This window comes from Manihot esculenta, chromosome 8, assembly GCF_001659605.2.
Source record: "Manihot esculenta cultivar AM560-2 chromosome 8, M.esculenta_v8, whole genome shotgun sequence".
Taxonomy (NCBI): Eukaryota; Viridiplantae; Streptophyta; class Magnoliopsida; order Malpighiales; family Euphorbiaceae; genus Manihot; species Manihot esculenta.
Window position 1 is genome coordinate 24,050,018 of NC_035168.2, and position 17,148 is coordinate 24,067,165.

Sequence of the window (17,148 nt, forward strand, 5' to 3'; positions counted from 1 at the left end):
TAGGAGGCATAAATGCATAGGGGAGCTGAGTTTCTGCCATTCTGGGAGAAACCAGGTTCGGCAGCCGAAGGAACTTTCGGCCGCCGAACATGCTTTTGGAGGCAGCCTTCGGCTGCCGAAGCTTGCCCCTGAAAGGAGACTTTCGTCTCTGTCTGGGACTTTCAGCCGCCGAAGGTGCCGCCGAACATGCATGAGTTTCGCCTCTGTCTGGGAGTTTCGGCCGCCGAAGGTGCCGCCGAACCTGCCTGACTTTCGGCTCTGGAGGGACTTTCGGCCGCCGAACCTGCCGCCGAAAGTGCCCTGTTCAGCCATTTCTTGCATGTTTTTCTATGATTGTTTCATGATGTTCTAGGGGGTTTTTGGGGAGTAGTTTAGAGTTATGTTCTTGTTTGTTTGGTCCCTTATTTGAGTCCACCTGTGTAGGTTCGGACCCGAGGAATCGAGGACCCCAGCAGTGAGTCAGCTGCTCCAGTGTCTGGTCAGAGCTACCCAGAGGTGAGTGGAATAACTTATTATGTTTTTAAGCAAATAATGGACTTTTCAGCATGTTTCACGCATCATGAATGCCATGTGACGAATTAGGTTGTTTGCATTAGAATTCACGAATATGTTGCATTGCTCATTTTGATGTTGATGTGGATGAATGTTGAATGATCCATAGCCCTCGATCTATGATATGACGATATGATATGTACGGTACGGAAAGTAAGACCAGTGGGACCCATTCTACGTTCGCTGGCACTATGTAAGGGAAAGACCAGGACCCATTCTACGTTCTGGCACAGTTGGACACTGTTATGTTATGATATGTAAGGGAAAGACCAGGACCCATTCTACGTTCTGGCACAGTTGGACCATGTAGAGGGCTATTGGTGACAAGTTCATCCTTGATGTGATTAGCTGTGATGTGATGCATTTCATGTTATCATATGTTTTAAGTGTTTTATTATTCTGCTCACTGGGCTCTAGTAGCTCACCCCTCTCCCAATTTCCCCAGGATTGCAGGTACAGGGTAGACCAGGAGGTTTACAGGAGTTATGAAGTCACGTGTATGTAATAGTTAGTGTGGACATGATAGATGTATTAATGTTATGTAAAAATACAGTTTCAGTCATGTAATGATATTGAGGATTAGATATTGTGCTTGACATTGTGTATGATGTATCCCTTTTATTACATGATCAAAAATGTTTTATTATGTTCATGAAAGCCAACTCATCTCATGATGTATCGCCCATTGGGGCATTGATGAGATCCCACAGAGGGATCATGATTATGATTATGGTTATGTGTAGTGCTGGTTCAGGTTGAGTTGGATGTATGAAAGAAAAGTTTTAAATTTTTATGTATGTTGTGATCATGTATGGGATTGAACAGGATTTCAGGTTGCAATTCAGGCTTGCTACGGGTCTTGGCGGCCTTAAGCCGACCCGGATCCTAGCGCCGGTAGCGGTTCGATTTTCGGGTCGTTACAGAATGGTATCTGAGCCCTAGGTTCATAGGATCGGACCTAGAGTGTCGGGCTCATAGATGTTCTAGAAGGTCAAGCACAATAGGAAAGAATCATGTCCACTAGGATAGGATGTTGAGTCCTGTCTTGTATGATAATGTGAAATGCCATGATTATATGCATGTGCATTAATGATATGAATGATGTATATGTGATGAGGGTTCATGTGTGCCCACATGAACCATATGATGCTGATGTTTGTGTGAGATGTACTGTTTTTCAGAAAACAGGATGAGAGGAACCCGTCGATCGGCAAGATTGACTGGAGTACCACCTGAGGATGAGGGCACGAGCGCCCGTCCTCCTACATTGCCTAGGGCAATGTCTTGTAGAGAAAACAGAGAAAGAGTGTCAAGGGACCCTAAAAGGTCTTTTGACGCTAGCAGAAGGGGGACAGATAGAGGAGGAAGTTCTTCAGATGTGAGGGAGGTTATGGAAGAGGATCAGAGGAGGGATGGGAACCTGGATGGGAGCATGGAGGAAGAAGGGACAGGGGAGTCTCAGGGAGGCGTTCAGGCCTCGGGGTATGGTTTTCCACCCCATTATCCACCCTTCCCACAGGGTTCAGGGTATCCGATGGGAGGCACATCGGACTATTCCAGCTTTAACCCCTACCCTACCTACATGCCTTATCCACCTTTCTATCCACCTTATACACAGTACCCAGCTTATCCACCCTCACCCTTCTATCCTAACCCGGCAAACCCCACCTCGGGGAATGCTGCACCCCCACCTCCACCACCCACAGAACCAGTAGCCCCAGTTACTCAACCTCCTAGACCTAGCTCAGCCGATGGGAGCAAAGTAAAGATGACAGATTACCTTAAGCTGGATGCTCCCAAATACAAGTCAGGGGATGACCCCTTTGAGTATCTGAAAGTAGTAAAGACAATAACTGATGAGCTAGGGGCGAATGATAGCAGGGCCATTCAGATGACAGGGTTCACTTTAAAGTGCAAGAAGGCACAGGAATGGTTCAAGTGTTATGTGGACCCGAGACTAGACGGCATGACATGGGAGGAATTTGCGAATGAGTTCGCTGGATGGGCTTTTCCAGACAGTTCCAGAGAACTGAAGATGATTGAGTTTGAGCAACTGAGGCAGACAGAGCACATGAGTGTGGAGGAGTTCACAGATAAATTCTTGGAGCTATTGCCTTTTTCAGGGCAAGCTCTAGATTCAGATACGAAGAAAGCCAAGAGATATGTGATGAAGCTGCATTCTAGGTACTCCTCGTTGATTCAGTCAGTTGAGAGGGAAAGTTTCCACACTGTGGTGGATATGGCTCGAAGGATGGAAGCGAGTGCTATAGTTGAGGGGTCAGTGAAGCAGTCAGTGACCCAGTCTTCAGGGGTTAAGACCCCAGGCAGAGGAGGGCCATGTCTCTCTTCTCAGAGCTCAGGTAAGAAGAGGTGGGACAACACCACCAAGAATCCGAAGAAGAATAAGTTTTGGAATAAGCTGAAGTCCGGTCTGGGATTTGGCGGTGGCTCGAGCTCAGGCTCAGATGGTACAGAATGCCAGAGATGTGGAAGGCCGCACAGGGGAGTGTGTCGAGCTGGGACTAATACATGTTTCAGATGTGGACAGGAGGGACACATGGCTCGGGAGTGTCCTAGAGCACCTTTTATGGGCCAGCCCCAGCAGACAGCTTCTGGTAGTGTGGCACAGCCAGCAGCTCCAGCCACGACTCAGGGCAGTGGCAGAGGTAGAGGGAGAGGGGCAGCCTCTTCTTCTGGTTCCCGAGGTGAAGGTCCATCAGCTCCAGCCAGGATCTTCACCATGACTCAGCAGGAGGCTAACACATCCAACACCGTGGTGTCAGGTAATCTCGTCATTGGGTGTTCTGATGTGTATGCATTAATGGACCCGAGTGCATCTCATTCATTTATTGCTCCGAGAGCCGTTGAGAGGTTGGGTCTGATAGTCTCTGGGTTAGAGTGTCCCCTATGGGTCAGTGGACCCAAGTGTGACCCGTCAGTGGCAGTGTCAGTCTGCCAGTACAGTCCAGTTTTTGTTGAGGGAAGATGCCTCTCCGTCGACCTTGTGGTTCTAGATTTGACAGACTTTGACGTCATTCTAGGGATGGATTGGCTATCTACCCATGGTGCTACCTTGGACTGCAGAGACAAGGTAGTCAAGTTCAGAGATCAGAACGGGTCAGAGGTCGTCTTCAGAGGAGACAAGAGGGGCACACCTAGAGGTCTGATGTCAGCTCTTCAGGCTCGTAGGTTGCTTAGGAAGGGATGTCAAGGGTACTTAGCTCATGTGAGAGAGCTAGACAGTCAGGTCAGGGAGCCAGCCTCGGTGCCAGTTGTCAGAGAGTTTCAGGATATCTTTCCAGACGAGCTTCCAGGTTTACCACCTGCTAGGGAGATAGAGTTCGAGATAGAGTTAGTGCCTGGAACTAGACCGATCTCTATCCCTCCCTACAGGATGGCCCCAGCTGAGTTGAAGGAATTGAAAGAGCAGTTGCAAGAGCTGGTAGAAAAGGGCTTCATCCGACAGAGTACCTCACCTTGGGGTGCTCCGGTCTTGTTTGTGAGAAAGAAGGATGGGTCCCTCAGACTTTGTATCGACTACAGGCAGTTGAACAAAGTCACTACCAAAAATAGGTACCCTCTGCCAAGGATCGATGATCTATTCGACCAGCTAGCAGGAGCGGGTTGTTTCTCCAAAATAGATCTAAGATCGGGGTACCATCAGCTAAGGATAAGGGATGAAGATGTGCCAAAGACAGCTTTCAGGACCAGATATGGGCACTTTGAGTTCCTTGTGATGCCGTTCGGGTTAACTAATGCCCCTGCAGCATTCATGGATCTCATGAACAGAGTGTTTAGCCAATACCTGGATCACTTTGTTATTGTCTTCATAGATGATATCTTAGTGTATTCCAGGAACGCAGAGGAGCATGCCCATCATCTGAGGTTGGTTCTGTAGACTTTAAGGAAACATGGCTTGTATGCCAAGTTCTCTAAGTGTGAGTTCTGGCTGAGGAGCATTTCGTTCTTAGGGCATGTAGTGTCAGAGAATGGGATTGAGGTGGACCCCAAGAAGACAGAAACTGTGGCTAACTGGCCTAGACCCACTTCAGTGACGGAGATCAGGAGTTTCTTGGGTTTGGCAGGTTACTATAGGAGGTTCGTTCAGGACTTCTCAAAGATAGCAGCTCCTCTGACTAGACTAACCAGGAAGAATCAGAAGTTTCTGTGGACCGACCAGTGCGAAGAGAGTTTTGAAGAGCTTAAGAAGAGGTTGACTTCAGCACCAGTTTTAGCTCTGCCATCTAGTGATGAGGACTTTACAGTCTTTTGTGATGCGTCCCGTGTGGGACTGGGTTGTGTACTAATGCAGAATGAGAGGGTGATCGCTTATGCTTCTAGGCAGCTGAAGAAGCATGAGTTGAATTACCCCACACATGACCTGGAGATGGCAGCAGTAATCTTTGCACTCAAGATGTGGAGGCACTACCTCTATGGGGTTAAATGTGAGATCTTTACAGATCATAAGAGCCTGCAGTACATCCTAAGTCAAAGAGATTTGAACCTGAGACAGAGAAGATGGGTGGAGCTGCTGAGTGACTATGATTGCAAGATTCAGTACCATCCGGGTAAGGCGAATGTTGTGGCAGACGCCTTAAGCCGGAAATCACTCGGCAGTTTATCCCACATATCGGCAGAGAGGAGGCCAGTGGTGAAGGAGTTTTACAAGCTTATTGAGGAAGGTCTACAGATGGAGTTGTCTGGTACAGGTGCCTTGGTGGCCCAGATGAGAGTGGCACCCGTGTTTCTGGAGCAGGTGGCTCAGAAGCAGCATGAGGACCCGGAGTTAGTGAAGATTGCCAGGACTGTTCAGTCAGGCAAAGATAGTGAGTTCATATTCGACAGCAAGGGGATCCTCCGCTATGGGAGCAGACTATGTGTACCGGACGACATAGGGCTAAAAGGAGACATTATGAGAGAGGCTCATAATGCAAGATACAGCGTTCACCCCGGAGCCACCAAGATGTATCAAGATCTAAAGAAGGTTTATTGGTGTCTAGCTATGAAGAAAGAAGTGGCACAGTTTGTGTCAGCCTGCGAAGTGTGTCAGAGGGTGAAGCTGGAACATCAGAAGCCGGTTGGAATGCTCAACCCACTACCTATTCCAGAATGGAAATGGGAAAATATAGCTATGGACTTCGTAGTGGGGTTACCGGCAGCGTCCAACAGAGTGGACTCCATATGGGTGATTGTGGACAGACTCACCAAATCTGCTCACTTCATTTCTGTCAGGAGTGGCTATTCTGTGGACAAGTTGGCGCAGGTGTATGTCGATGAGATCGTCAGACTGCATGGGGTTCCTGTTTCGATAGTGTCAGATATAGGGCCCCAGTTCACCTCCAGGTTTTGGCGGAGTCTGCAGAATGCCATGGGTACCAGGTTGGATTTTAGCACTGCTTTCCATCCACAGACGGATGGACAATCAGAAAGGACCATCCAGACCATAGAGGATATGCTCAGGATGTGTGTGCTGGACTTTGGCGGTTCTTGGAGGCAGCATCTACCTTTGGTGGAGTTTGCCTACAATAACAGCCATCATGCTAGCATCGGGATGGTTCCATATGAAGCTTTATATGGAAGGAAGTGCAGATCACCTGTTTGCTCGGAAGAGGTTGGAGAAAAGGCCTTGGCAGGGCCTGAGCTAGTAGAGATTACCAGCAGGGTAGTACCCATAATCAGAGAAAGGATCAAGACTGCTGCAAGCAGACAGAAGAGTTATGCAGACATCCGCAGAAGGCAGTTAGAGTTTCAGGAGGGGCATCTGGTATTGCTCAAGGTGTCTCCTGTGAAGGGAGTGGTTCGCTTCGGGAAGAAGGGTAAACTAGCCCCACGATACATCGAACCCTTTGAAATCTTGCAAAAGATTGGGAATGTGTCGTACAAGCTGGATTTACCTGCTTCAATGGAAAGAATCCATCCGGTTTTCCATGTTTCAATGTTGAGGAAGTTTGTGTCAGATCTGAGCAAGGTTCTTAGTGAGCCTGATGTGGAGGTCCAAGAAGATCTCACCTATGTTGAACAGCCAGTACGGATCATAGACACCCAGATCAGAAAGTTAAGGAACAAGGAAATCCCGATGGTGAAAGTCCTGTGGAACCACCACAATTTGGAAGAATGCACTTGGGAGACACAGGAGTCTATGCTCCAGCAGTACCCTCATCTCTTTTAAGGTTAGATCTCTATGTGCTCATGTGCTATGTATGTATGTTACGTTTCATGCCATGCTATGTGCTTTTTGAGGTACATTCGGGGACGAATGTTCTTAAGGGGGGGAGAATGTAATACCCGGCTAGACTCCGGCATCGGAATTCCTACCGTCCGGTGGAATCTCGGATGTCGGAAGCCCCTAGTAGGGTAGAATCATGTTTTCATAAAATGTTTTAAGGTATTTCATGGTTTTAAGTAAAATGGAAATGAGTTTTTGCATGAAAACAACCTTGAAGGAAAACTCAGGTTCGGCCGCCGAACCTCAAGTTCGGCCGCCGAACATGCATGCCTTCGGGAGCGCTTTTAGGCCCCCGAAAGCATAGGTGAGGAAGTCCAGGTTCGGCCGTCGAACCTCAAGTTCAGCCGCTGAACATGGCATGCATGCGGAGGCACATTCGGCCCCCGAACGTGGCCTGGCCAGCCACTATAAAAGGGTCCCTTAGCCGAAAACGGGCGAGCTTTTCCCCATTTTCGGCCAAGGTGAGCTTTCCGCCACCCCTCACCGATCTTTGATGTTTTTCCTCTAGATCTTTCAAGTTTTTCACTAGTTTTCATCTTGTTTTGAAGATTTCCAAGTTTTGAGCAAGTTTTGGAGCTTTGAGGTTCAAGAACTCAAATCTCTCCCAACTTCAAGTTTGGTCGCCTCTACTCTCGATCTTCAAGAGGTAAGAGTCGATCTCTAGCTTATATTATGTTTTAAGTAAGTTTTATGAAGTTCATGGGGATAGAATGCATGTTTAGCTCATGGTTAGGTTTATGGGTTTTATTTGTGTTTTTGGACAATGTGAGTTGCTTGTGTGTTGTAGTTGGGATTTTTGGTGGTTTGATGCCCCTAGGAACTTGTATGTTTGCTTGTGTATGTTTGAGGAATGTTGTAGAATAGGTTTATGCATGTTTGGATGAGATAGGAGGCATAAATGCATAGGGGAGCTGAGTTTCTGCCATTCTAGGAGAAACCAGGTTCAGCAGCCGAAGGAACTTGAGGCCGCCGAACATGCTTGTGGAGGCAGCCTTCGGCTGCCGAAGCTTGCTCCCGAAAGGAGAATTTTGTCTCTGTCTGGGACTTTCGGCCGCCGAAGGTGCCGCCGAAGGTGCCGCCGAACATGCATGAGTTTTGCCTCTGTCTGGGAGTTTCGGCCGCCGAAGGTGCCGCCGAACCTGCAGCCGAAAGTGCCCTGTTCAGCCATTTCTTGCATGTTTTTCTATGATTGTTTCATGATGTTCTAGGGGGTTTTGGGGGAGTAGTTTAGAGTTATGTTCTTGTTTATTTGGTCCCTCATTTGAGTCCACCTGTGTAGGTTCGGACCCGAGGAACCGAGGACCCCAGCAGTGAGTCAGCTGCTCCAGTGTCTGGTCAGAGCTACCCAGAGGTGAGTGGAATAACTTATTATGTTTTTAAGCAAATAATGGACTTTTCAGCATGTTTCACGCATCATGAATGCCATGTGACAAATTAGGTTGTTTGCATTAGAATTCACGAATATGTTGCATTGCTCATTTTGATGTTGATGTGGATGAATGTTGAATGATCCATAGCCCTCGATCTATGATATGACGATATGATATGTACGGTACGGAAAGTAAGACCAGTGGGACCCATTCTACGTTCGCTGGCACTATGTAAGGGAAAGACCAGGACCCATTCTACATTCTGGCACAGTTAGACACTGTTATGTTATGATATGTAAGGGAAAGACCAGGACCCATTCTACGTTCTGGCACAGTTGGACCATGTAGAGGGCTATTGGTGACAAGTTCATCCTTGATGTGATTAGCTGTGATGTGATGCATTTCATGTTATCATATGTTTTAAGTGTTTTATTATTCTGCTCACTGGGCTCTAGTAGCTCACCCCTCTCCCAATTTCCCCAGGATTGCAGGTACAGGGTAGACCAAGAGGTTTACAGGAGTAATGAAGTCACGTGTATGTAATAGTTAGTGTGGACATGATAGATGTATTAATGTTATGTAAAAATACAGTTTCAGTCATGTAATGATATTGAGGATTAGATATTGTGCTTGACATTGTGTATGATGTATCCCTTTTATTACATGATAAAAAATGTTTTATTATGTTCATGAAAGCCAACTCATCTCATGATGTATCGCCCATTGGGGCATTGATGAGATCCCACAGAGGGATCATGATTATGATTATGGTTATGTGCAGTGCTGGTTCAGGTTGAGTTGGATGTATGAAAGAAAAGTTTTAAATTTTTATGTATGTTGTGATCATGTATGGGATTGAACAGGATTTCAGGTTGCAAGTCAGGCTTGCTACGGGTCTTGGCGGCCTTAAGCCGACCCGGATCCTAGTGCCGGTAGCGGTCCGATTTTCGGGTCGTTACATTTGGAGGCGGGTTCAGCAGCCGAAACTCCCTTATAGATCTGAAAGTGCATGCTTTCAGAGGCAGGTTAGGTGGCCAAAAGTGTAACGACCCGAAAATCGGACCGCTACCGGCGCTAGGATCCGGGTCGACTTAAGGCCGCCGGGACCCGTAGCAAGCCTAACATACAACCTGTAAACCTGTTTAATCCCATACATGATCAGCAACATACATAAAAATTTAAAACTTTTCTTTCATACATTAAATCATACACCAAACTCAACCTGTGTATGCACTGAACATATACATAATCATAAACTTAACCCCTCTGTGGGATCTCATCAATGCCCCCAATGGGTGGCATAACTAGTGTTGAGTTGGCCAAACATGGACATCAATAACATTAAGATCATGTTTCAAAAGGGATTACATCATACTATGGTCAAGCACACGTCTAACCTCAATATCCTTACATTACATATCTATACATCATTATACAATCTGTCATGTCCACATTCTAACTATTACATACAAATGACTTCATTACTCTTCTTGACTTCTCTGTCTAACCCGCACCTGCAGACCTGGGGAGTTTGGGAGAGGGGTGAGCTACTAGAGCCCAGTGAGCAGAATAGTAAAGCATTTAAAACATATGATAACATGAAATGCATCACATCACAACTAATCATATCAAGGATGAACTTGTCACCATTTAGCCCTCTACATAATCCAATCATGCCAGGGGCATAGTGCAGGCCACACCTGGTCTTTCTCTTATACATAACATAACATAACATACATAATCCATAGTGCCGGGGGCGTAGTGCAGGCCACGTCCGGTCTTTCTCTTACATAGTGCCAGGGGCGTAGTGCAGGCCACACCTGGACTTCCATACCATATCATCATATCATAACATATGAGGGCTAATGGATCATTCAACATTCATCCACATCAACAACATATTATGCAATGCAACATATTCGTGATTTCTAATGCAAGCATCCTAAAATATCACATGGCATCCGTGGTGCATGAACATGCTCAAAACTGATTTATTTATTTATTTAAAAGCATAAGAGTCATTCCACTCACCTCTGGCTAGTTCTGACACTGACTGAAGCAGCTGACTCACTACTGAGGTCCTCGGTTCCTCGGGTCCGAACCTACATAGGCAGACTCAAATGAGGGACCAAACAACTAGAACATAACTCTAAAAACATCCCCCAAAAACCCCCTAAAACATCTCAAAACATCCATGCAAGAACATACAAAGGAAGGCTGGACAGGGCACTTTCGGCGGTAGGTTCGGCGGCCGAAAGTCCCTCCAGAGCCGAAAGTCAGGCAGGTTCGGCGGCACCTTCGGCGGCCGAAACTCCCAGACAGAGGCGAAACTCATGCAGGTTTGGCGGCACTTTCGGCGGCCGAAACTCCCAGACAAAGACGAAAGTCTCCTTTCGGGGGCAAGCTTCGGCAGCCGAAGGCTGCCTCCACAAGAGGGTTCGGCGGCCGAAAGTCCCTTCGGCTGCCGAACCTGGTTTCTCCCAAAGGGCAGAAACTTGGTTCAAACATGCACAAAATGCCTCCAAACTCAAACCATCATGCATTTAGCTCAACCAAAACATGCATAAAAGCTCCTAGGGGTCTCAAACTACCTTAAACCCCAACTACAACACATCAAACACACATTACAAGCCACATTGTTCATGAACATACCTTTATACCCATACACATAACTATAACCTAAACATGCATTCTACCCCCATGAACTTCATAAAACTTACTTAAAACGTAATATAAGCTAGAGATCGACTCTTACCTCTTGAAGATCGAGAGTAGAGGCGACCAAACTTGGAGTTGGGAGAGATTTGAGTTCTTGAACCTCAAAGCTCCAAAACTTTGCTCAAAAGCTCAAATCTTCAAAACAAAGTTAAAACAAGTGAAAAACTTGAAAGATCTAAAGGAAAAACATCAAAGATCGGTGAGGGACGGCGAAGAGCTCACCTTGGCCAAAAATGGGGAAAAGTTCGCCCGTTTTCGGCTAAGGGACCCTTTTATAGTGGCTGTCCAGGCCACGTTCGGGGGCCGAATGTGCCTCCGCATGCATGCCATGTTCGGCGGCCAAACTTGAGGTTCGGCGGCCAAACCTGGACTTCCCTCACTTATGCCTTCGGGGCCCTAAGGCTCACCCGAAACACATGCATGTTCGGCGGCCGAACTTTGAGTTTCGGCGGCCGAACCTGAGCTTTCCTCCAAGGTTGTTTTTATTCAAAAACTCATTTCCTTTTTACTTAAAATCATCAAAAACATTAAAACATTTCATGAAAACATGGTTTTACCCATCTAGAGGTCTCCGACATCCGAGATTCCACCGGACGGTAGGAATTCCGATACCGGAGTCTAGTCGGGTATTACTAAAGACCTCTACGGTCTCCCTGGTCTGATCCTACACAGGTAGACTCAAATGAGGGACCAACACAACTATTACATGACTCTAAAAAACTCCCCAACAAACCCCTAAAACATCACAAATCATGCATGTTAAACAAGCAAAGGAAGACTCGGCAGAGGACTTTCGGCGGCAGGTTCAACAGCCGAAGGTCCTCTACAGATCAGAAAGTCGGGGTCCTTCGGGGGTAGGTTCGGCAGCCGAAGGTCCTCTACAGATCCGAAAGTCAAGGACTTTTGGAGGCGGGTTCAGCAGCCGAAACTCCCTTACAGATCTGAAAGTGCATGCTTTCAGAGGCAGGTTAGGTGGCCAAAAGGCTGCCTCCCATGTAGGTTCGGCGGCCGAACCCTGCTTCAACAGCCGAACTTGGGTTCTCCAGAATGGCAGAACCCAATTCTGCCCTATGCATTTCAGCCCCAAAACTCTCAAATCCTCACACCCAACTTCCCTTAACATGCATACTCACTCCAACATGCATAAGGGGTATAAAAATTAGCCTAAATCCCAACAAACAACAACAAAACACAAGAGGGAGCATACATTCAACAAAATCCAACTCAAAGCCAATAACCTTAGATCTAGCCATATCATGCATTTTTAACCTTTAACCATTTTTAAAACTTACTTAAAACATATAAAAAGGCAAGGATCTACACTTACCTCCTGAAGATCTAAGGTAGATGCAACCCAAGCTTGAAATTGAGGAGAAACGGTCTCCCAAACTTTAAAATCTTTGATCCAAGCTTAAAATGTAATACCCGGCTAGACCCCGGCATCGGAACTCCTATTTTTCGGCGGGATCTCCGTTGGAAGCTAGACTTCTCGGATGTCGGAGCCTTCCAGATGCGTAAAACAGAGGTTTTTCAAAATGTTTTTACATGTTTTTATGGTTGTGATTAAGAAAATTGAGGTTTGAAAAGAAAAAGACCAAGGAGGCAATTGCCAGGTTCGGCCGCCGAAAGTGAAGTTCGGCCGCAGAAAGTTGCATGGTTTTGCTGCCACCAAATCCCCATTTTGGCTGCCGAAGGTGGTGGAGGTATGCATGCAGCTTTGGCCGCCGAAGGGGAGTCGGTTGGCCATCTATAAAAGCCCCTTTGACCGGAAATAGAGTGTTCTTTCACTCTCTTTTTGTGCAAAGGTAGGTTTTTGTCCTCTTTTGGTTGTTTTCATCTTGTTCTTCAAAATCTTGCAAGTTTTAATGAGTTTTGAACTTGGTTTTTGAAGTTTTGAGCAAAGAAGGCAAAGTATAGAGACTTTGAGACTTTGGATCTTTTTCCTCTACATCTCCGAGTTAGGACCATCAATCCTCTCGTTCGTCAAGAGGTAAGCATGGATCCTCACCTCCCCTTATGTTTTAAGCATGTTTTAAAGGGTTTAAAAGAGTTTTATGGCATGTTGAGAGTGGATCTAGAAGTTGGAGTATATGTTGCTATATGTGATGCTTTGATGTTATTTGTGGGGTTTAAACTAGTTTTTAGGCCCCTATATGCATGGAAAAGGGTATATGCATGGGTTAGAGAGGTGGTATGCATGATATGGGTGTTTTTATACGTTTTGGGAGGCTGGGAACTTGAGTTTGAAATAGGGTCTGCCTGTCTGGGAAACCCAAGTTCGGCGGCCGAAGCAATGTTCGGCGGCCGAAGCAATGTTCGGCGGCCGAAGCAATGTTCGGCCGCCGAACCCCTTAAGGAGGCTGTTTTGGCCGCCTAAACTCACCCCCGAAAGTGTGAACTTTCGGCTCTGGAGGGAGTTTCGGCCGCCGAACATGCTGCCGAAGGTGGGTGACTTTCGGCTTTGGAAGGTCTTTCAGCCCCCGAACCTTGCCCCCAAGAGTTTAGACTTTCGGATCTAGAAGGACTTTCGGCCGCCGAAGGTGCCGCAGAAAGTGCCTGACTTTCGAATCTGGAGAGGGTGTTCGGCCGCCGAAGGTGCCCTGTCCAGCCTTCCTTTGCCCATTTTTCCATGCATGTTTATGATGTTTTAGGGGGGTTTTAGGGGAGATATTCACAGCTATGTTAGAGTATGTTCGGTACCTCATGTGAGTCCACCTTTGTAGGTGCGGACCCGAGGAACCAAATAGGCCCACAGAGTTATCTGATACAGAGACTGTTCAGCAGTTGCTAGAGGTGAGTGGAACTGAACTATGGTTTTAAATAAATGAAAGTTTTTAGCATGATTCACGCATCATAAATGCCATGTTATACTAGGGTGTATTGCATTAGTATTCACGAAGGTGACACATTGCATTATTTATTGTCGATGGGGATAGACAACAGGGAGACCTTTTAGCCCTCTGATTATTATTTCCATGTAACAGAAGTCCTGAGGAGCTCCTTGAGAGCCGGGCACAGAGTTTATTGTATGTAACAGAAGTCCTGAGGAGCTCCTTTGAGGGCCGGGCACAGAGCAGAGGGATTTTTGGGTCAGTCCATCCGTGATGTGATTTACTTGTGATGTGACGCATTTCATGATAGCATGTTTTATTAAATGTTTTATTGTTCTGCTCACTGGGCTCTAGTAGCTCACCCCTCTCCCTAACCCCCATGTTTTCAGGGCCATAGAGAAGACAGAGTATCAACAAGGGTAAAGTTTATGTAATAGTATAGAGTAGTGGACATGTATTGTACAAAGAGATTATGTAAAGTTATGTAATGAATATTGAGATAGTAGTGTGCTTGGCCCTAGAGTATGTTTAATCCCTTTGTATATGATCATTCTGTTATGTTTTATGATGTTTTATGATGAGGACCAAGCTTGATATATGACGATAACCCATCTAGAGCTTTTGTTGAGGGCTCTAGTATGGGATTTTATGTTCACAGAGATAGTGCATGCACAGATCAAGCTTGGCAAATGAAAAAGTTCAAAATTTTTAGGGAAATGTATGATCATGTATGGGATTTATCAGATACACAGAGTTCATCGTAGGCTTGCTATGGGTTCTGGAGACCTTAAGTCAATCTGAATCCTAGCGCTGGTAGCGGTCCGGTTTCCGGGTCGTTACAGATTGGTATCAGAGTCCTAGGTTCATATGATCGGACCTATAGAGTGTCGGGCTCATAGAGATTATAGAAGGGCAAGCACAATAGGGAAGATCATGTCCACTAGGATAGGATATAGAGTCATGTCTTGATGATGATGATGTGTAATGCCATGATTTTATGCCTGTGCATTTAATGATATGCTATGTATGTGTTGTGGGTTCATGTGTTTCCACATGGACCATATGTTGCTAATGTTTATGTGTACATGTTATGTTTTCAGAAGTCAGGATGAGAGGGACTCGTTGATCTGCTAGATTGACTGGAGCTCCACTAGAGAATGAGGGCATGGATGCCCGTCCCCCTGCTTTGCCAAGGGCACTGTCTCATAGGACAGGTAGAGAAAGAGCATCAAGGGACCCTAGAAGGTCTTTTGATGAAAGCAGAAGGGAAACAGAGCAGGGTAGAAGCTCAGGTGATGTGAGGGAAGCAATGGATGTTGACTAGAGAAGAGATGGAGGGTTGGGTGTTGGCATGTCTGAGGAGGGTATGGGATCATCACAGGGAGGCGCTCAGGCCTCGAGGTTTGGTTATCCACCCCAATATCAGCCCTTTCCTCAAGGCCCAGGGTATTCGATGGGGGTACATCGGATTGTCCTAGTTTTAACCCATATCCCACCTTTATGCCTTATCCACCTTTTTACCCACCATATCCACAGTACCCCATGTATCCACCCTCACCCTTCTACCCAAGTCCAGCAAACCCTACGCCAGGAAGTTCTGCACATCCTCCACCACCAGCAGTGTAATACCCGACTAGATTTCGGCCTCGGAATCCCTACCTTCCGGCGGAATCTCCATTGGAATCGGGAATTCTGAAGATGCCAGAGGCTTCTAGAGGGGTAAAATGTGTTTTCTAAAATGTTTTTACTGATTTCATGGTTTTAAATGGAAAAGAATTGAGTTTTTAAAAGAAAAGACCAAGGAGGCATTTGCCAGGTATGGCCGCCGAAAGTGAAGTTCGGCCGCCGAACATGGAAAGGTTTTGGGAGCGCTTTTGGCCTCCGAAAGCTTTGTTTGAGCGAGCCAAGGTTCGGCCGCCGAAGGTGCCGCCGAAAGGGCCCGAGTTTCATCTCTGGAGGGAGGGTTCGGCTGCCGAAGGTGCCGCCGAAAGTGCCCTGTCCAGCCTTTTCTTGGTTGTTTTCTATGCATGTTTTCGTGATGTTTTAGGGGGGTTTTTGGGCAGTTGCTTATGAGTTGTTTAGAGTGTGTTTGGCACCTCATTCGAGTCCACCTGTGTAGGATCGGACCCGAGGGACCGATGAGGCCATCAGTGTTAGCAGTTGTAGAGTCAGTCCAGCGTCTGCCAGAGGTGAGTAGAACTAAACTTAATCTTTTATTTTACGAAATCAAATGCCTAAAGCATGTTCATGCATCATGTTTATATGTAATAGGTTGATCGCACTAGTTACACGAATATGATGCATTGCATTATTTACTGTTGATGTGGATGAACCAAGGCGACCCCAATAGCCCTATTTATGTTATGTTAATGAAGTTCTGAGGAGCCCGAAGGGCCGGGCATAATGAAGTCCTGAGGAGCCCGAAGGGCCGGGCACCATGTTATGTTACAGATAGAGGGAGTTTTGGTGGTCATGTCCAATCCGTGATGTGAATTGTTTGTGCTGTGGCGCATTTCATGAAAGCATGTAATTAATGAACTGTTTTCTTTGTTTCTACTCACTGGGCTTTTTAGCTCACCCCTCTCCCCTAACCCCAGTGTTGTAGGTAGAAGGTCGACCGGGAAGTCTCAAGAGTTAAGGTTGTGCTTATGTAATAGATTACTGTTAGTGTGGACATGTAATGTAAACTGAGATAATGTATTGTAAGATAATGAATTGTAATGTAAAGTAAAGTAGAGTTATGTATATGGATTAGAACTGTGGTTGGCCCTAAGACTTGGTTAGTCCCTTTTTAGTACATGATGTATGTATGGGTTTAATGTTGAGTTGTGTTGGAACTAACTTGTGGCATGTGTTGTTTACCATGCTAGAGTTTGTTTGAGGACCCTAGTGGAGGTCTTATGTTGGTGATTTGATGCATGCACAGGTTAGGTTCTAGTTCTTTGGATGTAATGCCAGCTTGATGTATGTTATGTTGACCCAGCTAGAGTTGTTTTGAGGGCTCTAGTAGGGGGTTCTTTATGTTTCCAGTTATGTCGCATACAGGTCAAGCTCGGTATGTACATCAGATGTTACAGTTTTTATGTTAAAGTTTTGATCATGTATGGGATTTGACCAGGTGATAGGAGGTATGTTTGGCTTGCTACGGGTCCCGGCGGCCTTAAGCCGATCTGGATCCTAGCGCCGGTGGCGGTTCGGACCGTTACAGAGAGGTATCAGTTTCTGGGTCGTTACAAGCAGAACCAGTAGCCCCTGTTATCCAAACACCTCAATCTGGCCCATTTGAGAGGAGAAAGGTAAAGATGACTGATTACCTGAAGCTGGATGCTCCTAAGTACAAACCAGGAGATGATCCGTTTGAGTATCTCAAAACGGTGAAAATGATAGCAGATGAGCTGGGGGCAGATGATACTAGAGCCATTCAGATGGCGGGGTTCACTCTTAAATGCAA